Consider the following 22,522-nt stretch of genomic DNA (forward strand, 5'->3'; position numbering starts at 1 on the left):
TTATATGCTTCCCCCTTCATAGGTGACACTTGCGACTTGCCTTGGCATGGTTCAATTAATATTGATTTTGATATGGATGACATCATGATGTTTATCAAGAAACTGAGTTTGTCGCAGCCCCCGGGCAGGACGGACTCTCCAACTTCATGATCAAGAAACATCCAATTGCATGGGCCAAAATCATGATAAAAATATTTATTCAAGCTATTGATTTGAGACAGATTCCACAATTGTGGATAAAATCTATCATTATTCCAATTTATAAAAAGGGCGATTGCTGTGTACCGCAAAATTACAGACCATTCGCCCTATTGGACGCTTCGGGCAAATTATTTGCCAAACTCCTATTCAGAGACATTTCTAAATGTTTAGCAACAACAAACCATTCTGAGCCAAACCAGACTGGTTTTACGACAGGTATTAGGACAATTACAAAAATAGGGGGTTGCCCCAATTAGTGGTACAGCTAATGAGGGGGTCTCAAATATTCAAACAAAAAGATACAAAAGCTGTGAAACATTCAATTAGTAGACTAAAGTCTTAATTTGCATGATTCATGGTCATGGTATCAAAGATATCCTCACATTTTTCTTAATGACATCTAAGGACAGTCTAAGGGAATCTCACAGAATGTAAAGCCAATGTTATGAAAAAAGATTTATTTAACAAAGAAAAAGGGAGCATAATAAAACCATAGTCACAATTTGTCATTCAATTACAATGGTGACAACCAGGTGCATAAAGAAAGTTGGAGCACCTTAATTTAAATAGTTAAATGAGACACAAATAGAATATTTAGATTTTGACAAAAAATAATTAATGAGTGAAAGAAGTACATTTGTGCAAAAGTATAAATACACTAAAACAGGTCTGCCAACGTAAACTTTTCACATTACTTCATGTTAAAAAGAAAAATGATCTCATAAAAATCTGGTTTGAAAGGGTTAAAGTTCCAACAAAGAGAGACCAGAATTACGTTTCGGCGGGGCCACCTGTTAGGCCGTTGATGTCAGAAAACAACGCCTTCCTCAGGGCAAACGTGAGAAGTAGTAATCCCTGCAAGGGAAGCAGACAAACAAAAAAATACCAAAAAATAATAATTAACATATGGGTTTTCTGTATGATTCTCAATAGATTGTCCTAAATTGTCATGGTGCCTAAACAGAGGCTATAAACAAAGTTAAATGATGACTACTGAATTAATCTGTCAGAAGGGGAACCTTACCCAAAATCAATATAGGGGGGGATTCTTCTTGGCAGAATTACAAGGTGTTGAAGTCACCCCAGTGCCCATCCCGGCGCAAATGTCACGTGAATGACCAAGGGCCAACACTCATCAATGGAACCTGAAGATCCAAATTTATAAAAATTAGTAAAGACTAAAGCTCTAAAGCTCTCAGCTAAATTAAATGTAACAAAGGGTGCAGGCGTGTGCCTACCTTGGTAAAGGAGGTTGCCAAGGTGTCCGTGGTAGAATCGGGTCCTAAGACAATGGGTACATCAACTGGGATCTGACTTGAAAGAGTGCTGCTGGCGAAATTCCAGCTGGTAAAAATAATGATGGTGGAATAGGCTTTAAAGCTACAGTTTAATGGCCTCATAGGTAGCAAATTAAGAAAAGAAAGAAGAACATTTTATTTGCTTACTGTTAATTTCGTTAGTAGGATAAACTCGGATGGGTGGAAACTCCTTTCGAATTTCAGAGCCCGAAAGAGCAACATAAAAATGTTCCATAAACGATTGGAAATGCTTACCTAATAGAGATAAGACCCATTGTGTAAGGGAATAAATGAAAAGAAATGATGTACGTGATGAAAAGACGTAATAAAATGCAGGGTGCCGATTGCATGTTGCCCAAGTAAAGCATGTGCAAATGAATATGTTAAACTGCCGGAAGTATTGGGATCTACTGCAAGCCGGCTGTAGAAATCGAAACACTTACCCTTAGTGATCAGGGAATCAAGTTGTGTGAAGAGTGCTGCAGCCGTGAACATCCGATTCGCACGGGAGCCTTACATAGAGTGTGTACTACAGCTGCAAAAGAATAGTTTAATTGTGACCCCTCTCCGGAAGTGAAGGGTTGGAGCTGTGACGTTCCTGGTCCTGATTGGTCACAGGGTGGGTGCTAAAGCTAAAGCGCATCTCATTGGTAGAGCGTGACGCACCCTTCCTGTATGAGGTGCCTGACACGGCAGGTCCTGATAGGTCACTAATAACACACCCAAACAAATGGGAGTGTCCTGTACAGGGGACTGCGGACTCACATAGACAAAATGGTATGCCTCAATGCGAGTGAAATAATGAAAACAGAGGCATTAAAGGACAACCTATCATAAAGGTTGCACATGTAAAGAAGCACCGTACATGAAAATTATTTCAAAAGTGCAAAAATATGTACATGGATACATGGATGATATGTCCCTAGGCTTTAGATGTCGTGAGTACACCTAATTGTTATTCTGAGATAAATTACCTAAAACAATTGCTAGATGCGGTTTTAACAATTGAAAACCACGCATAGCCAAAAAAGGATAGGCAATAAGTGCCAAAAACTGTATTAAGGGGTCAGGTTTTACGACAGGTATTAGGACTGCAGTTAATTTGCACACTCTTCAAGCCATAAAAACACACGGACGTCATACTAAGCAGCCATTTTATATGTAGTTTATCTACTTCCAAGCAGCATTCGATTCAGTGTTGAGAGAACTTTTGCTTGAAAAACTGTGTTTAGCATCCTGTCCTTTATATTTAATCTATTGGATCAAACAATTTCACTCTGGCACTACTATTCAGATCAGATTAACTTTTGATGGAAACCTTTCATCACCCATCACGATTTATAGAGGTTTGAAACAAGGGTGTTTGCTCGCTTCTGCCCTTTTTAATTTCTTTACAGCAGATATGCGTCATAATTTTCTGAAAGTAATCTCAGATCCTCCCAGACTGGGTACGGTAGGCATCCCCTTGATGTTCTACGCTGATGATCTTGTCTTATTGGCAAAGACGTCCAGGGGATTGCAGACCCTTTTAACCCATTTGGATGACTGTGCTGAAAGTAATTTTCTCACACTCAACCAGGCAAAGTGTAAAATTATAATTGAGGGGCATAATAAAAGCCTATCCAAAGGCTGTTGTATTTGGTAATTGCAAAAACAACCAATACAAATCGTTAATGAATTTTAATACTTAGGTTTAATCATCAGCAATCATCCCACAGATCTTCCTTACATTCAAGATCTTCATCTCAAACTAAAAACGGCCATATCGCAGATACGCATAATTCAATCTAAATAAGGGAAATGTACTCTAAAGCTGGCAGTAGCATTCTACAATCAAAAGGTGACTGCGATATTATTATATGGCGCTGAAACTAGATTGTGGTACCCAGAGAATTCTTGGACACGCATTGAGGGAAAGTACAGGAAAACAGTTTTAAACTTTCCAATGTACACATCAATGTGTGCATCAGGCATGAATTAGGCCTCTCTTCGTTGAATGCTAAGTATATGTGGAAATTACTGTCAACCTATAGAAAATATTTGTTGAGCAACAAAAATAAATGCCTGATAAACACCATATATGCATATGTGTTGCAGTCCAATAACTTGAAAATGCGAATTTGGCGTTAAAGCATTCAAGAATACATAAACAAATTTGATATTTCTCAAGATTTATTGCTAAATAATCCAGAAGCAGCTAAAATGAAATCCTTTTGGCAAGATTGGATAAATACCAAAACTAAATATGAACAATTAATATTGTTCAGTGAGAATATTTTCTTGTATAAAAAGCTTAAACAGCTTGAAGCATATTTGACTAAATTTCCCAGTACTTTTTTGAGGAATCAATATCTTTGATTTTGACTTGATTTATGGGCAAAGAAAAATGTATTAGCCAGGCGGCATCTATTAAGTCAAGAAGAAAACAGATGTAGATTTTGTGCCAATCGAGACAAGCGGGAATCCATCAGGCACTTGTTATTTGAATGCCCAGCACTGTTAAATGTGAGAAAAGTATTTTTTATGATATTTTTCAAGCTATTGTATTTTAACGTCAGAAGAATTATGGGAGGCCATATTTAACTGTCAACGTCAGAAAACTAATGTAGCGGTGATTCAATATTTGTCACACTTAAATCTGACGGATGATGATTCCAATGATTTGGACACAAGGAATTGTACATCAGCAACAAATATGCAATTAGGATGATAGGCCTTTCCTTGATTCTTTGTCACATTTGAATACATTTTCTCTTTTACTTAATCTTTATCTACACTCACTTCTCGCTCTGCTGACAAACACTCCTCTGACATCTGTCACCTCCACTAAGACTTTGACCTTGACATCCTTGCTCTCACTGAGACATGTTTCAAAGCCAGCTTTGTCACTGCTTTTGACACTCTCCTTCCTGAGGGCTACAAGATCCTCTCCAAGCCCAGATCTAACAGGTCTGGCGGTGGAGTGGCCCTTGCCTTCCCTGAATGGGTCTCTGATTCTGTCATACCCACTGGATCCTACTCCTCCTTTGAATGTCTTGTTTGTATGTTTTGTGTCTCCCCTTCCCTCTCGCTCACTCTTGCTGCCATCTATAGGACCCCTTGGCTGATCCCCCTCTTCCTCTCGGAGTGGGCCAATCTCACCTTTTCTCTTCTGACCACTACCTCTAAGCTTCTCCTCCTTGGAGACTTTAATATTCACCTAGACTCATCTGATTCAGCCACTAAATCCTTCCACAACCTTTGCAACTATCTTTCCCTCACCATTCTTCCCCCCGGTCTAACCCACTCAGCCAGGCACATCCTGGATGTGCTCATCACTGATGGTATCTCCTTTTCTAACCATCTCACTACCCTTCTCTACTGGTCTGACCATGCTCTTGTCTCCTCCTATATGGAGCTTCTTGGATACCTGGCTAAGCCTCTGCCTTCACTGCCAGCCTCCTTCTCTGTCATTCCACCAATGAATGCTACTTCATTCCTCTGCCCACTCCTGCCACTGACTCTCACACTGACCCTTCCCCTGCTAACCTCCCCCTCTCCATCTCCAAAACTCTGGATATCCTTGCCCCTGCCATGTGGATCTGCATGAAACCTACCTTTAAGTGCAGTAGTTGGTATGATTCCGACCTAGTCTTCCTTAAACGCAACTGCAAAGTCGCTGTATGAAAATGGTTGGGTTTTTGCACATCCTCTGACAAATTGTCATGTCACCTGCTCTGAAGGCAATACAGACTCTCCAACTGTTCCAAGAACCAGGGCCATATCCAAAACTGCATCGCTGGGGCAACTGCAATTGTAGATAAACTGTAGATAAACACATCCTGAACCTATGCAACTGGGCTTAATCCGAGGCCCACTCACCAAGGCAGAACGAAACAGAAGACGACAAGAGCAGTTATGCTTGTACTGTGGCCAGTCTGGTCATTTCCTTCATAACTGCCCGGCTAAGCCACCCCGAAAGATGGTTGGAGCCATAGATGGGGTTAAAGAATCTACTGAGGTGGAAAACTCCAGCGCCCGACAAACATAGAGGTTGGTTTGTCGAGCGCAGTAAGGAACCCCCTGACCTCACATTTCACCTCTACAGTGATCATAATAGATCAACAATTTCCTTCCAGGTTACACACCCTCAGAGCCTTTGTGGACAGTGGAACCATTGGAAATTACTTGCACCTGGAAACAGCCGACAAGATGGGCCTACCGATTTGTTCCAAGAATACCGCAGATAATGTGACCGCAGTAGATGGAACTCAGATACTCTCTGGCCCAGTGACCCATCGAACTTTGGAGGTCATCTTACTCTGCCAAGATGGACATAAGGAAGATGTCTCGTTCGACCTTATTGCAGCCCCACAATTCCAGATCCTCCTGAGAATACCTTGGCTCGAAAAGCATAACCCATTAATAAATTGGTGTAAAAGAACACTAACATTTCCCAAGGAGGGCAGTCACTGTTATGGGACAGGATGGATATCACAGAATCCACTATCTGCATCCTCTAAAACAACACCGGTATTGGGGTTACTAGGGGTCTTACCCACCTTATACCAGGAGTTCCAGGATGTATTTGCCAAGGAACAGGCTAATACACTACCACCACATCGTTGTTATGACTGCCAAATTGACCTGGTACAAGGGAAAAAGGTTCCTTGCCGTCGAATCTACGCCCTGACGGAGGGGGAGAACGCTCATTTAAAGAATTACCTAGACCAATACCTTGCGAACGGCTTCATCCATTCCTCCAAATCTCCGGCGGCTTCTCTGCTCTTCTTCGTCCCCAAGAAGGAGGGGGATCTTAGGACATGCATCGACCACCGGGCGTTAAACCAGAGTATGGTTAAGAATAGGTACCTGTTACCTCTAATTCCCATATTGCTCGATCAAGTGAGACAGGCACAGGTTTTCACAAAATTGGACCTCCGAGGAGCTTACCACCTGTTGCGCGTAAAAGAGGGTGACGAATGGAAAACTGTTTTCCGCACTAGGTATGGTCTCTACGAATACCAGGTAATGCCGTTCAGGCTATGCAATGCTCCGGCGGCGTTCCAACATTTCATGAACAATGTCTTGCGAGAACTACTAGATGTGTGCGCTGTTATATACATAGACAACATCCTCATTTACTCAACCACATTACAGGAACGCGTGTTGCATGTACAGGCAGTTCTCTGCAAGTTGCGTGAGAACCACTTATATGCCAAGCTTGAAAAATGCTCCTTCCATGTCACGGAAGTAGAATTCTTAGGTTTTGTGCTGTCACCACAAGGCATCAGGATGGACAACAGAAAGGTGGAGGCTATTCTTACCTGACCGTCGCCCACGTCCCTAAAGGGAGTGCAGAGTATTCTCGGCTTTGCAAACTTTTATCGATGCTTCATACCTGGTTTTTCACATCTAGTCCACCCCATTACTTCCCTCCTATGTAAGGACCGAAAATTCGAGTGGAACCCGGCAGCAGATAGGCTTTTCATCCACAACCAGACCACCCATACATTGTGAAAACTGATGCTACGAGCGTCGCCATGGGGGCAGTCCTGTCCCAATGGAGCCCTGACACTGGTCACCTACACCCTGTGGTGTTTTGGTGGAAGAAGTTTTTGCCTGCTGAGCTAAATTATGCTGTCACAGATAAGGAACTAATAGTGATCAAAGAAACTCTCAATGAGCGGAGGCATTACTTACTCGGAGCCCGACATACAATCACAATCATAACGGACAATCCGAATCTTCAGTATTTACGCTCAGCAAAGGCACAACCGTCACGACAGCTCTGTTGGGCCCTATTCCTGTCAGAGTATGATTTTGTGATCACTTACAGACCTGGAGTCAATAACGGTAAAGCGGACGCATTATCATGTATTGGTAAAGGGGAATCAGCTCATAACATCTCTGACCCTTTAGACATCATTCCTGGTGATAAAATTCTAGGCCTTTGTGGGGAGGACCTTCCTTCGTGGGAAGCGTTTAAGCAAAAGATAAACAACAGTCTGTCCATAAAAGAACTGCCGACATGGAACAAGAAAGGAAGTCATTTAGCCATTATAGACGGTTTACCATATTACCAAAATCGTCTTTACCTCCCTATATGAGCACTGCAGGAAGAAATACTCACCAATTATCATGACGCCCCTATTGAAGGGCATCCTGGCGTGGCAAAGACTGCAGAAAAAATTGGAAGATCCTACTGGTGGCCAACTTGGCAACAAGATACCACTGAATTTGTCAACTCATGCGGGACATGTGCTCAGAATAAAGCCTCGAGACAGAGTCCAGTTGGCTTGTTACTGCCACTACTGATACTGCCCACTCCCTGGCACACCGTTTCTATGGACTTGGTCACGGACCTACCTCCCAGCTCTGGATTTAACACCATCCTAGTAGTAGTCGACCCATTCACCAAAATGGCCCATTTCATAGCCTTAAAGGGTATTCCATCCACCTAGACTTTAGCCCAAACCTTCCTTGACAATATCGTCAAGTTACATGGGTTCCCATCCGCGATCATTTCCGACAGAGGCAGTCAGTTTGTGTCATGTTTTTGGAGGAAATGCTGCGTCTTGGCTGGAGTTGAAATCCGACTGTCCACTAGTCACCATCCCCAAACCGATGGACAAACGGAATGCACAAACCAAACTCTGGAGCAATACCTCCGTTGACTTGTGCACCAAACAGAACATTCTTGGGTGGAGATCTTGTGGATGGCCGAATATGCGTATAACAACTCAATACATGCCTCCACACAATGTCTTCTTTCTGCACCCTGTACGGGCGCAACCCAAGAGTATCTGCGTATGATCCACCAGAGGCCATCGAAATGCCAGCCATCCAGACCATACATGACTGGATTACTCAGGCAACCAAAGATGCAGTGGCACACCCAGAGACGGCCAAGGCCACAGAGAAAATATATGTTGTTCGTCACCAGAAAGAGGCCCCAACTACCAAGGAGGAGACTCAGTATGGTTAGCATCTAAGCACATCACATTAGAGGGAACCAAAAAATTCCAACCCAGATTCCTAGGCCCTTTCAAAATTGAAGCTGTGGTCGCCCCTGTGGCCATGAGATTGACTTTACCTCCGCAAATGCGCATACACCCTGTATTCCATGTTTCACTCTTGAAACCTGTGCACCCAGGGACTTGGATAATAACACCTCTGGCTCCTATTATAATAGAAGGCGATGAACCAGAATACAAGGTAAAACAAATCCTAGATTCTAAAATTGTAGGAAAGATTCTTTACTTCCTAGTGGACTGGAAGGGATATGGACCCTAGGATAGATCATGGGCACCGAGTGAAAACATCCATGCCCCTCGGTTGTTACACAAACTTCATAGAGACAATCCCACCAAACCAGGTCCAGGAAACACACCCTTGGGTGGGGCCTTGAGGGGGAGAACTGTCATGGGTACAGGCCTGAATCACACATCAGGCCTGTACCTCCGTTTCTATCTCATAGTGGTAACAGGGAAGGGCAAGTAGGAGCATTGTGGGTGAAGGCCTGGCAAGTCAGGAATAAAACATCCATCCTTTCCTCCCATAGAAATCCCAGTGCCCACAAGAAGTAATGACACTTCCTGTTTCCACCAACATGAGTTCTTTGGTGCCAGCCCAGTTTTATGCTGCATGTCTCTGGGCATGGCTGCCTATAAAAGCCATGCCCAGGGAGTCAACCAGGCTTCATGTGCTTTCTGTAGCCTGAGACACACGCTTACCTGTTCCCGGATTCCTGATTCATCGACCAGCGTTAGCGGCCTCGCGCCCCTCCCAGGCACTCTCCAGTGGTGTCCGCGTACCTGAGAAAGAAGAAGGGAAGACATCAGTTAACAGCTGAAGTTCTGCGCTTTCATAATTACATCTCCGGCGACTGCGTGCTGTAAAACCATTCTTCAGGACTCCAGCTGATTCTGCCTGAAGCTGCGACTCTTCGGGCCGGTTCCGCTCCATCTTCCTTCAGCCGCCGCTCACCATCCGGCTCTACAGCAACTCCAGAGACCTGTAAAGGAAGAGAAAGAATAGAATAAACAGGTTAGAACTTTAACACTTAGCTCCTGTGAAAATGACATCGAACTTTACAAACTGACCGATACAATCTGCATACCTTTACCCATTGAAGCAACTGAGAGGCCACAACTCCGAACTTACCCGTACCGGATACAGTGAGTCAAACTGTGTTCTTCCCCCTCTCCTGCAACATTGTGGGACCAGTGCTGTAAATCGCTCCCGGACACTAATCTTAGAGAGAGAAGTACAACGGCCAATACGCTACAACTGAACATCAACCCATTCGAGGCAGTGGCTGCAGCAAACCCGAAATAACCCTGTTCAGTGTGGATCCAGATCATAGCGCCCCTGCAGATGCAGGATGGAGAGCCCACCATACTAAAACACAAGGTGAGCCATCCCTTTCCTAGCACCACCACCGCAGCATTCCTGTACTTAGGGGTTAAGGAGAGAAGGGGGTTTCCAGGGCCAGCTTCCGGCATTACCAACAACCTAATACTCTCTTTTAGGTAGCCTCCCCATCACCCCAGGTGGAGTAGAAATACAAACTGGTTCCAGAGGGCTTCATCGCTCCTGCGGAGACAAAGGTGAGCATGACAGGGAGGGAGGAAGGAGAGAGAGGAGTCGAAGATGACTCCAAGGTTTTTGGCTCCAGATGAAGGAGAAGGGGGAGAGCCCATAGCGAATAGCCCAAGTGAGGGGAAGAAGGTGGGAGCAGGGATCCCAATAGGCAGGATCTCAGTCTTGTTGGAATTGAGGCATAGATCATTGTATGTGCACCAGGACTGGATAGCAAATAGGAAGTCTGGGATGGTGGAAAAAGCAAGATGATTAGCAGGAAATTTGAAGAAGAGCTGAGTGTCATCTGCATAGCACTGAAAGTTGAGGGAGAAGGAAGAAATGATGCATGTCAGCAGAGCAAGGTAAGTTTTAAAGAGCCAGGGAGAGAGGTTGAGGCCTAGGGGACACCAGAGGTGGGCACGGAGGTGGGTGAGGAGAAGGTGCCCAGAATATCCTAGGCCGGATGGTCAGTTAGGAAGGAGGTCAGCCTGTCCAGTGCCCGCTCCAAGATACCCAGGGTATCATGGAGTTGTTTTATGAGGATGCAGTGGTTGCCCATGTCAAAGGCAGAGGAGAGATCAAATAGAATGGGGACATCTGGAGAGTTAGAACCCAGAGATGCTAGCAGTTCTTCGCTAGTGTTTAGAAAAGAAGTTTTCATGCCTCTCGATGTGCGGAATCCATATTGATTGCCGTCGAGAGCGCCAATAAGTTCAGTGTTTGAGGTAAGTTGGGGAAGGCAAACTTCTCCAGGAGTTTCCCCAGGAAGGGGGTGGAAGAAATAGGGCGGTAGTTGGCAGGACAAGTAGGGTCTGCTGAAGGTTTGTTCAGGAGGGATACACAAGGGGGTGCTTGAGGGAGGAGGGGAAAGATCCAGTAAGAAAAGAGTGGTCGTAGATATCATCAAGAGCGGGGGCAAGAGAGACAATGTTGTCCTTGATGGGCAGCAATGGGAAACCTGTTTGATGGATACCTTCATAGAGCGGACAACTCTGGTGACTTTGGCAGGTGTGACAGGGGAGAAGGGGAATAGAGTGGAGGAAGGAGGCTGGGAGGCCATAGAAGGAAAGGGGTTGGGGAGGGGGTTAGGGGAGATGGTAACAAGGGTGTTCAGGATGTCCAGGGTTTTTGTGATGAAGTGAGTGGCCAGTGCATTGCAGAGGGACTGGGAAGGAAGAGGGGAGGAGGAAACTGTGGAAGGGTTGGCTAGTTCCTTGCAGATTCTAAAGTGTTCTGCCGAGTTTTGTGATGCACCAGATACCCATGCCTGGATGTGGGCCCTTTCTTGGCATGGATGGAGAGTCTTTATTGCCTTTGGATAAGGCAGCAGTCCAGTTTGTCAGAGGGTGAGCCTGAGGTCTGCCCCTTTCCATTCCGCAGCTCTGCATTTTTGTTTCAGGGCTGCAGGTTCGGAGTCCTACAAGGTGTTACGCTTAGAGGAAGGATTCAGGTGGATCCTCATGACTGGGGCAAGAATGTCCAGTGTGTTAGTAATGGCCAGATAGAGGTTGCTGAAAGCAGAGTTAGCGGTAGAGTCAGGGGTGTAGGGAGAAGGGGGAATAAAGGTGGTTGCGAAGGCAGCAGCTGACACTCGTTTCATCAGATGAAATGAATGAGGTTGGAACAGTTGGAGGAGGTGCAGTCATAGGGCCGAGGGGACCCAGGCAAGAGGAGAGGAGAAAGTGATCTGACCAGGAGAGAGGTGAGATCAGATGTGGGTGGAGTGAAAGACCAAAGTGGATGAGAGCATCAAGAGTGTATCCTCCTAAGTGAGTTGGAGCCGACGGGAGAATGGAGAGGGAGAGCGAGGTGCAAAGGTCATGGAAGAGAATGGATGCTGTGGTAGAGAAGTACAAATGGATGTTGAAGTCACCCAAGAGGAGGAGATTGGAGGTGGTAGTGAGGAGAGAGGAGCAGAAGTCAGCCCACTGAGAGAGGAACAGGGTGGTAGTGCCAGGGGGCCTGTAGATAGGAACATCTAGATTCGAATTTCATAAAACACAGTCAAAATGCTACTTTTAGGAACATCTCGATTCAAATTTCATAAAACACAGTCAAGATGCTACTTTTAGGAACATCTAGATTTGAAACATGAGGGTGTAAAAAGGACTAAAATGAGGGAGAGGCAGAGGTTTCAGACAATGGGTGTGTAATACCAGTGCTGGTGCATGATGAAAGGAAGAAAACCAAGATGAAAAACAGCAATTCCAATTGACACATCCCAGAAGGGGAGGAGAGGTTAAGATTCAAGGCTGCAAGGAAGCGAATGTAAAGTGAAACATAGGAGATTAGTGGACAATATAGATATTACATTTCGATGCACAGGGAATGGACAAGGTAAACTACACAGTCATTTCAGCCAGTTATGGCTAGCAGGTGCGATGCAGGTGAGTCTGTAGTGGGGTTCAGGCAGGTGCAGACAGGTGAGATGAGCATCTTGGAGGAGGGGGTTAGGAAAGGAGAAACGAGACTGCAAGGCTTACCGGGTATGTGGACTAGCAGGAACCAGACTCCATAAACCCAGGTTCACCAGCATTGAGCAGGCAGAGGGGCCCCCTTCAGCCCCGGATAGGCCCAGACATAGTGAGCCAAAGCCCTTTGATGGTGGCCCTTAGGGGAGGGCCAGCATCGCCTACCGGCTCCCAGGCCTGCTGGCATAAGTGGGTTAGGCTGATCCAATCAGGCAGCTCATTGGAGGAAGGTTGGATGCCTCAGTAAACTGCAGTATGCCCGGTGGCCATGTTGGAGAAGGCCCAGGCATTTGTTGAAAAAGCAGTCCACGCGGTCACAGGTGTCTTTTCCACAATGTTGATAAAAGGAAGGAAGGCCTGGAATGAAAGCCCAGGCTGGGTGAGCCAAAGAACTTTGATTGTGGCCCTTAGAGGAGGCCTGTACGTTACAAAGGAAAAGTGAAAAGCTACACCTCCCTCAGACCTCCAGTTCAAGTCAGAACTTTCTTTCCTGTGTGTTTACGTTATTTTCAAATGCACTACGCCTACACAAAACATTCTAATGCTTAAAAGTTCGTTTTATTCACTTTTTACTTGTTAAGCACTTTCCGTAAACATTCTCATTACATATATATCATAAAACATAAAACATTTCACAACATGTTCTCATACAATGTGGTTCAAGCTTATTTTCTTTTAAGCCTGTCATGTGGGGTTAGTATTAAGTAGAGTGCTTCTATTGCAACAAGAGCATCAGTATTACACATTGTTTGTACAATTGAGTAACAGGTGCATTCATCACAACCAAACAATATCTTATGGCTAGTGAGAGCTAATTGCGTGTCAATTTTCTTCATCCAAGCCACAGTCTGTATCATTAAATAGTGGTTGGTCTTCAGATTTTCTGCACCCTGTGGTTTACATACTAGTAGACACAGTTGCCACTCTTTTGGTTTATTACAGGAGTGTTGGTTTCAATAAGATGTGTCGACACAGTGTGTTTCGGCCTTTTTGGTAATGGTTCATACATCCAACAACCATACCATTCAATTTTTCAGTAGGCCTTCATCAGGACGGGTATTATTTGTAGATGAGATATGAATCAGTGTTCTAACCCTTTGTTTTGCATGGCAATCTGGTAGTGACTCAGATCATGGGGACACAAAGAATTCTATCTAGTGGGTAGGTCCTTACAACCGTTATTCTGTGTTCTGGTGTCAACTCTCGAGGTAGTTTCTTTTGCAGAACACCTACTTTTCGGGTGTATGTTTCACATCTGTGCCCGGAGACCATTACCCTGACAGCACCTTTAAGCTGCTTATGATGCACTGCATATAAAACTCTCTGTGTTGGGCATATGGTGGGCACTGTAGTCCCCAAAGAAGGGACACTGGAGTAAGAGAAGAGCAGATTCCACCTGAAGGCTCTGAGTTGGTCCTGTGCTCACAAACCCTTTTTGGTTGTGACTGCATTGGAAGAGACTGGGAGAAACTAGCAGTCTTTCCATGTGTGCCTAATTGCTGTGAATGCAAAGCTGAAGTTGTGCATCCACCCAAGGCACATGTGCAGAAGGAAGCCGAGAGAAGCTGGGGAAAGGAAGACTCTCCATTGTTGAGACTGGATCTGAGACACCTATGCTGCAGGGGGGGTGTGTGTCCAAAGAGTGCCTTTAGCAGTAGTAGCAGAAGAAAGTTTGTCGGAAAGTGGAAGCAGCCTGCAACCGTTGTGACTGGAGCCGGTGAATGAAGCTCTGTACTCCAAATAACACCAAACTCCTTGTTGGTAACTGTAACCAGCTGAATCGATGCTTGCATGTAAGTAGAAGCAAGTAAAGTTGTTTGTGGTTGTGGGAAGTCAATTATCACAAAGGGAATTGTATCACATGCTTATTCGCACAACTTAAAGTGCTCAAGTAGAAAGGAAACCTTCTTTTTCCCTTTGGTGCATTTTAATTATTATTGGATTAGTCACATATGTCCTATTAAGAGGGGCAACGGTGCCGGTAGCATTTAAAGAAGTAGAAGATAACTTTCCCAAGTGTTACAAGACTGTTCAACATCAAAGAGAGGTTGCGTGTATGAAACTGTGTTTCTTGATCCACGTTAAAGCAGAACTCTGCAGGAACAAAAGGGACCGCAAGTCTTTAAGTGGAATTATAATTTTATTTTATTTTATTTATTTATTTGCATTTGTTAAGTGCACTTGCAGCCCAAGAGGCATCGAGGCGCTGTTACAGAGGATACACAGATTTAAGATTACATACGGGTGCCAGAGGCTCTTAGTTACAGAGGATACACATATTTAAGATTACAAACGGGTGCCAGAGGCTCTTAGTTACAAATTGGCAAGCATATAGGCAGTGGAGGATACAGATTTAAGTCACACAAAGAGTCTGGTTTTGATAGCCTTATGAAAGGCTAGGTGGGACTCAATGAGTCTTAGGTGAGGAGGCAGGGCGTTCCAATGCGTGGCTGCTAGGGTGGGGAAACTGAAGCCACCAGCGCGCACTTTCCGAGAGGTAGGCCTAACAATGGTGTTGGCGTAGATGGATCTGAGCGATAATATCAAAGAGAGATTGCGTGCAGCTAAATTAGTTTCTAAAGTGAAACGTAACTCTTGCAACATACAGAACAATTATCAAGTTGTTGTAGAAGTTGCAGAAGACATGAAAAGAACACGCATTACCCAAGCCAGTAGGCATATCTCTTCTAAGGTGAAACCAGCCCAATTAAGACCTGAACACGGATGCTGTGTAGTTGTTGCAGCTGTTATAAACCCAGAGTCCTCTGATGCAAGGGTGACAATGTTATCCAAGGCTAAAAGAGTGGCCAGACCTCTTTGGGGTAACTAATGGAAGTCAGAAGTTGTGCATAAAGCTTGGGACAGGGGCTGGGTGCTTGTTAAAAGAACTAAACAATAGGCTGTGATGCTAAAACTGTAGAAGATGAGAGAGAGAAGCATTCTAGAAGCTGAGACAGATTTTATGGTAGATTTAAGACAGAGAGAAGAGGCAAAGAGGCTGCCCTTTCAGCCATCATCACTTCGCTGTTAGAATGTGATAACAAGAAAAACTGCTATTATAGTCAGGGTTTGCTAAAACAGGTGCATTAATGAGGGAGTTTTTTTTAATGATTCACTCATTTCAGGTGTCCACATTATGGGTGCCTTCACTTTCTGTGCTTCCTTCAGCCCCTGTAAGAGGGACTTGGTGTAAGTGGAGTAATCAAAGATCCAGGACCGGCAGTAATTTTATGAGCCCAATTACTGTTGCATCAGCTTCACTGTGCTTGGCTGTGGTGTATTTCAGGGGTAACCCTTCTCCCTACTGATGATATTATCTGCCCTAGATACACAACTTGTTTCTGACCGTATTTCAGTTTGTCTTTGTCCACCTTGTACCCCTTCTCTGCCAATATTGTCAATTGTGTCACTATGCCATTCCTACACTGTTCTTCTGTGGTACTACATACCAGGAGGTCATCCACATACTGTATCACTGTGTTCTGTGTTTGCAAATTTCCTAAATCCATTTGTAACAATACGCAATACCCTTATGGTAAACAAGTAAGTTGGAATCTTTGCCCGTGTAGGTAAACATGGTGAGATACTGAGAATCTGGGTGTAATAGAATGGAAAGTAATGTATTTTTAAGATCACCTACTGTGAAATAAGTTGCTCCTGTAGATATGGTGCACAAAATGGTGTCTGGATTTGGTACTACTGGAAATTCTGCCCCGACAATTTTATTTAAATGGTAGAGGTCCTGTACCATCCTCCAAGACCAACCTTTGAAATGTTTCACTGGGTATATAGCCGTGTTACATGGGGATTCTGATGGCTGTGTCATGCCCTGTCTTCAATAGGCTACAATGGTGTCATACGTTCCCTCATTTGCTTCCCATGACATAGGGTATTGGTTTTAGTTTGATATGGTTGGCCCCTATTCCTTTCAAAACACCTACATCATACAGGCCGCTTGTCCATATTACTTTAGGAACTCTGTCCAAATCATCTTGTAAGTGCGCTAATAGTGTTTTTGTAAGAAGTACTTTCTGGGGAACTCTCAGTTCTACAAGCAGCTGACATGGTTGCATATCTGAAACACCATCTCCACTACATCATCCTTATCTGTGAAAAGCTGTTTGTCTGTCACATCTGTGAAGAGCTGTGCTGGGTCAATGCTGAAAATAGTGTGCCATTCAATGCCATCTTCAACTTCACAATGCAAAATGACCTTGTTCTTTTCTTATGATTGCTGCCTCTAAGCATATCCTAATGATGATACCTAGGGGTACCACCTTGTGATCTTCTTATCTGAACAAAAATGTTGTGGTGAATCAAAATGTGTGTCCTTCGATTCAGGGTACCCATCCTAACAGCACTTGCAACCCATAAAGAAATAGATCAGGGTAAAGTGGTGAACCTTGCAAAGTGCTGTGAGTACAGAATGCATGTATCACTGCAGTAGCCCGTGTGTAGTACATGCCTGGGGTGGAACACACTATGCCCTTTTCGGTAAAGGGAATTGTTATGTTTAGTTTGCTCATAATATCTCTAGCCAATATTTTAATCTGTGTTTGTTTTGAATAGAACAAGGCTACTACAACCTCTTGTGTGCCTATGGTAATAGGTACATCTTAAGTAAAAGGAACCAATACAGCAGTCCCAGAAAATCCTGGCCTGTCCATTATTTTATGCAACAAAGGAAACATTGCTTCCTTAATACAGGACTTGGTATCTCCTGTGTCGACCACAAATGAGAATGTCCTGTCACCCATCTTCACTGCAACCTGTGGTTCCTCTTCTTGGTATGCAATTACTGATAGAACTGGGTACATCAGAGCCCCCGGTGGGCTATCCTATTGGGAAGTTGTATCTGTACCTGGAAATGTGAAAGGGTTACCTCCCAAAACTGTCACTCCTGTGTAGTGTGGTACTACGCACCGGGGAACACATTTATACACCATTGCTGAACCGGTGCATGCGCCAGTGCTTGGAGGGGATTTGGTTGTGGATATTGGAGCAACTGCTGCTGCTGGACACTACTCTGTATATTTTGGGCAACAACTGTGGGGTGCTTTGAGCATTAGGGGAAAATGGAAATCACTTATGTGGGGGTTGCATATGTGGCTGCTGCATCTGTTGCTGTTGCATCTGTGGCTGTGGCTGTGGGGGATAGGTGGCATTCTGATATGCAGGGATACCAGCAGGGCCATACTGTGCTTGATTTCTGCCACTGCATTCTCATGCAAAGATTCCCACTTTCCTGCAAACCCAACACGGTCCTCCAAAACCGGGTCTTGCTCCTCCATATTCAAATCCAGTCCCCCTGCCTCTCTGGAAGTTCCTTCTTCCTTGTGAAACATTCTCTGCTTGTGGAAAATACCCTCCTTGTGGTGAATACCCCCCTTGTGGAGCATACCCCATTCCTCCAACCGATCCCTCTGGGGAGATTGTACACGTGTTGTCCTTCTGTGGTGTTTGTAATTACTGCTCCTTCCATACTAAATTAAGCTATTTTATTCTATACCAACTTTGCTTCTGCCTTCTGAGTTTGAGCTACTTTGCTTCTCTCTTCATCCTTTTTCACTCTACAATGGTGTACCATGTGTGCTGGTATCTCAGGCTATCCTTGCATGTTAATGCCCATGGCCTTCCTTAATTCTATCTGTATATCTGCAGGGAGACCCCTAGACAACATGTGATAAAAAGAACCCATGCTTGTTGCATCTCTAACCGCCACATCTCCTGTATCTGTTTAATGTACTTTGCAGGGTCCTCATCTGATCTCATAGTATGAGCTAGAATAGACTGTATGTCTGACTTGTCTGGGTACATTTCCCTCAGTGCCTTCCATACGAGTGCTCAAGAGTTATTAAATGGTACATGGTCATGGACATTGCTGTCCAGCGTTACCCTATCATATCCTGCCTTTCTCCAAAGTCTGTCTGCCTGTTCATCCCATAAAATGCCGAACAAGCTCTTTATACCTCCAACAGCCAGGGTAATCCCTGCCCACCTTTTCTCAAGGGCATGAATCCATTTGCCTGCACCTGCTGTGAGGGATGGCAGGCAGCTCATTACATTTTCCTTATCCATGTTGTGCCAAGCCATGTACTGTGACCTCCCCCCTTGACACTTTTGCAGTAGGGAGAACTGTGCTCCCAGTTCTCGAAGCTACAAGGTCTTTCCCTGATTTTTACTCTTTGCTGCGGAGATTCTTTTGGGCCATTTCGGAAACCGGTCATCCCATGAAAACCTGTACTATGTGTCCTCCGTCTCCACCCTTCATCACCTTCTGCTTCCTCGTTGCTACTTACTGAGTCACTATCTATCGGTTCTAGGTTAGGAAAGTCTCTAACAGGTTCACTGTCAAGTTTAAACATGATCTGTCCGATGTCTACTGATCTGTGGCTAGCGGCTAGCGCTGCATACCACCCCCTCCTGTTCGCGTGTTGCCTTTACAAGCTCCTCCTCTGCTTCTTTCAACACATCTTCTATCTGCCTTCATGTATTTTTCCTATCTTCGAAAGTCATGGGTTACTAACAGTGTCTGTTGATGTTTTTCTAGTCGCTTCTGTTGGTTTCTTTGTCAGCCCTTTATATCCTTAACTGCAGGTGCATAATGGGGATTGGTGTAGCCTGGAGCAGGCTGCAGAGGAAAGGACCCAGGGGGCGAATCCACTGTAACTTCCTCATTGGTTGTATGTGTCTCCTAATGGGAGCCTTCCTTCTCTTCTTCAAACATGTTCCACAATTCCAATGTGCTTTGTCTATTCTTCAGTTGTTTCCCGTTGTGTGTCGACAATAAATATGGAAAAATATACTCTACAATGCCCCGTGCCATCTACGGGCTGTTTTTCAAACATTTTTCCTGCTGTCCCCTGTACCACCTCTGCATGGTACCTTAATATTTTGTTCCTATACTGCGGGAGTGCCTTGTATATGTGATCTAACAGAGTCTCCATAATGTCAATAAACCCCTAACAGTTCCCCACTAAATATTCGCCAAAACTGGTCCAGCAGAGTCGTATGTGCCCAGGCCTCTATGTCACTTTAATAAACCAATTTGCAAAAAATCCAATTGTCCCCTCAATAATTCATCCAAGCAATAGACCAATTTGCAGATGATCCAATTATGAACTGGTTTTCTCTTAAAGGAGCTTTCACTCACACAGCACCCTCAACTCTTCTTACTCACAAACTTCCCATATAACGAAATCATGCACATCTGAACACAAAAACCTCAAAATACACCACTAGAACAAAGTCAACCAAAGCCTCTAAATACACCATTTTACCAAAATCAACCAATAATATTTACAACAATATCTTCCTCTTGTCCCTCCCACAGAGGGATGGAGGAATCCCTTTCTACTTCTATACAGCTTTGTCACTACTTATGACATCATCTTTTCCCCAACGGAGGAGTTCCCCTTCAATATCTCATTAAAACCTCATTCAATACAGCACAGAATGGCCAATCACACCGAACAGTGAGGCATTTGTAAGGAGGAAGCCTTTGCATTGCAACAGGAAGTGGATTGAGTATACTGCTTGCGCTACCTGATACACTCAGTCTACAATGACCCCATCCTGAGTCACATGAGTGACCTCCTGCTGTTTAATCTCCCAGCATTAATCTTGGAAGCCCCAACGCTGCAGTGCGCTCGCTTCCTGGAGGAGGCGGAGCGCGTTCACGATCACGTGACTGATCACGTGACTCATTCTGGGCTTTTATTCGAGGGCAATCCGCCCGAGCGGTGTGGATACTGGTGACTCAAAAATTGTGATTTCTACCTACTTGCAGCCTGCTGTTTGATCTCCCAGCATTAATCTTGGAAGCCCCAACGCTGCAGTGAGCTCGCTTCCTGGAGGAGGCGGAGCGCGGTCACGATCACGTGACTGATCACGTGACTCATTCTGGGCTTTTATTCGAGGGCAATCCACCCTCGCGGCGTTAAGCCCGCTGCAGGGACAAGGGCGCTGCTGTTTGGGCTGTTTGGCTGGTCGGCTGGGCACGAAAAAGATACGGGAAACTCCCCGCGGAAGTCACATGCAGGTGGGTCACTTATTTTAAAAAATCATCTGTACATCTGGGGGATATCCCAAAGCTAAACAAGTCATATGACCAAAGGATAAAAAATCGCTAGGATCACCCCGGATAAGCAAGCTAACATCACCAGTTGTGTTGTGTGTTTTTTTTTTTTTTTTTTTGGGGTAGGGAGACTGTTGGGGCTTGACCCCTTTGATCCCACCCTGCGAATCATTCAAAATTTATATTTAAAGCCCTAAGGAAAGGGAGACTGCTGGGGTTCGACCCTTTTGATCCCGAACACTGCAAACAACTAACATAACCAGACAACATCAGGGGACAAGATATTTACAGCCCCATTTGAAGATTAGATATCAGTGTTCCAAACTAATACACATACAATCTCCAAATACCTAATGGCAGAAGTAGTGCTATCAACTAGATTGGGTGACCAACCTCTACCAAACAACCATATAGATGATTTAATATTATCCAAAGACAAGGATAACGAATTAGTGCTAGTTAAGGAAAGCATGACTCTGAATCGCGGAACGAAAGATTATAATCAAGGAGCAGTACTCGGTCCGTTCATGATAGAGGTTAAGTTCGGCAATCAAACAGGGAAGAAGCCGCTACAGGAAGACATACAATTAAACTCAGAGTGCAATGAGGTCACCCCACCCATGAACAATTTCATATTCAATCAACTTGACAATATGATCGAAACGGACGAATCACCTCAGCCTCAGAAAAGTTCAGCTGATGCAAAGCAGTCTAAGGAAACTCTGGCCTTTAAGGCAAATGAAACATCCAACAACAATGAGTAGGACTTAGAAGCTACAAGGGAAACTGACCTTTCAAAGGAAGATGTGTCAGAGAAGCCATCACCTGTACTAGAGATAAGATCAAAAACAGTAGAAAAAAATGTTCCTAAGGCAAAGGATTTAATTCAACTATCTGAGGTTATTCCCGGGTTAGAACCCAATACTACGGTGGAAGATTTAGCAAAAACAGTGAAAGGAACCTTTAATGGAACGAAAGGTAAAACAATAACCCCCAAACCAATTAGAATGGACTTTATAAGATATACAGACCTAGAAAAAAAAATATGGAAACCCAGGACCCTATCCTCAGGGGATGCTCAAGACAGAAATAATCATTTTTTTGGGAAACAATCCCTACTAAATTGGGGGACAGGCATTTCTGGGAATATACCCAAAAGGAAACCAACTCATAAAAACACCACGGCAAACAAAATCCCTGATGCTGTTATGCTGGAAAACTCAATCTTAATAGATAAAGAGCCACAAACTGTAGAGATGGCCGTTCAAACCATGAAAGGGAAAACCAAAAACCAGTTAATTCAAACAGAAAATGACCAAGACTCACACTTGAACACGCTATCATCAACGATAGAAGCACCTCAGAAAGAGAGGGAGATGACCAACAAACCTAAGACAGGGCAGAAAAGTGTGAAAAGGATGACTTCCTGATGATTACAACAATGGCAGCGATCCTGGCCCCTTACATGAAACTACACGAAGATGCTACGGATACTCTGAAGGACCACACTACATTGCTAGCAATGGTTCATTCTAAGACAATGTTCATTGAAGGATTCATATCGGCCATCCAAAAAAATATGCAAAATGTTGAGCAAAGAATCTCCGATATGTTACACACCATCCTAGAACCAATTATGAAAGAGAAGGAAAACCGATGGAAAGATCCTAGGAGAGACTCTCTAGGTGGTTCGGACTGCTCCGTTTTTCAATCAAAAGAATTAGCAAAATTGCAACCACAAATAGAAGAAAATGCAAATGAAGAGCATTTGAAAGAACGTACTGGAAATACAATTGAAAAAGGGACCTTAGAAGAGCTAAGTAATCAGGTCGAATGTCCAATCCCAACTCTGAGGAAAGGAGAAACAACTACAGATACAATGAACACAATAAAAGGAAAGGAAAAAAATA

At 44.2% G+C, this 22,522-nt stretch overlaps 1 protein-coding gene across 6 annotated transcripts in view; it reads right to left on the minus strand.

The window, feature by feature from the left end:
- LOC138527909 (E3 SUMO-protein ligase KIAA1586-like) overlaps positions 1–2,067 on the minus strand; it is a 712,359-nt gene extending 710,292 nt beyond the window's left edge. For 4 of the 6 annotated variants that reach the window (XR_011284094.1, XM_069639290.1, XM_069639282.1 and 1 more), the window contains exon 1: positions 1,943–2,067. The gene's annotated coding sequence lies outside the window, so the exon portion shown is untranslated. Of the gene's footprint in view, positions 1–644; positions 1,057–1,225; positions 1,347–1,439; positions 1,546–1,646; positions 1,755–1,942 lie in introns of those variants that run through there. The other 2 variants (XR_011284089.1, XR_011284092.1) reach the window with 2 other exon arrangements.
- Positions 2,068–22,522: the final 20,455 nt, after the last annotated feature.

The sequence above is a fragment of the Ambystoma mexicanum genome, chromosome 1q (assembly GCF_040938575.1).
Source record: "Ambystoma mexicanum isolate Mex_15411 chromosome 1q, UKY_AmexF1_1, whole genome shotgun sequence".
Taxonomy (NCBI): Eukaryota; Metazoa; Chordata; class Amphibia; order Caudata; family Ambystomatidae; genus Ambystoma; species Ambystoma mexicanum.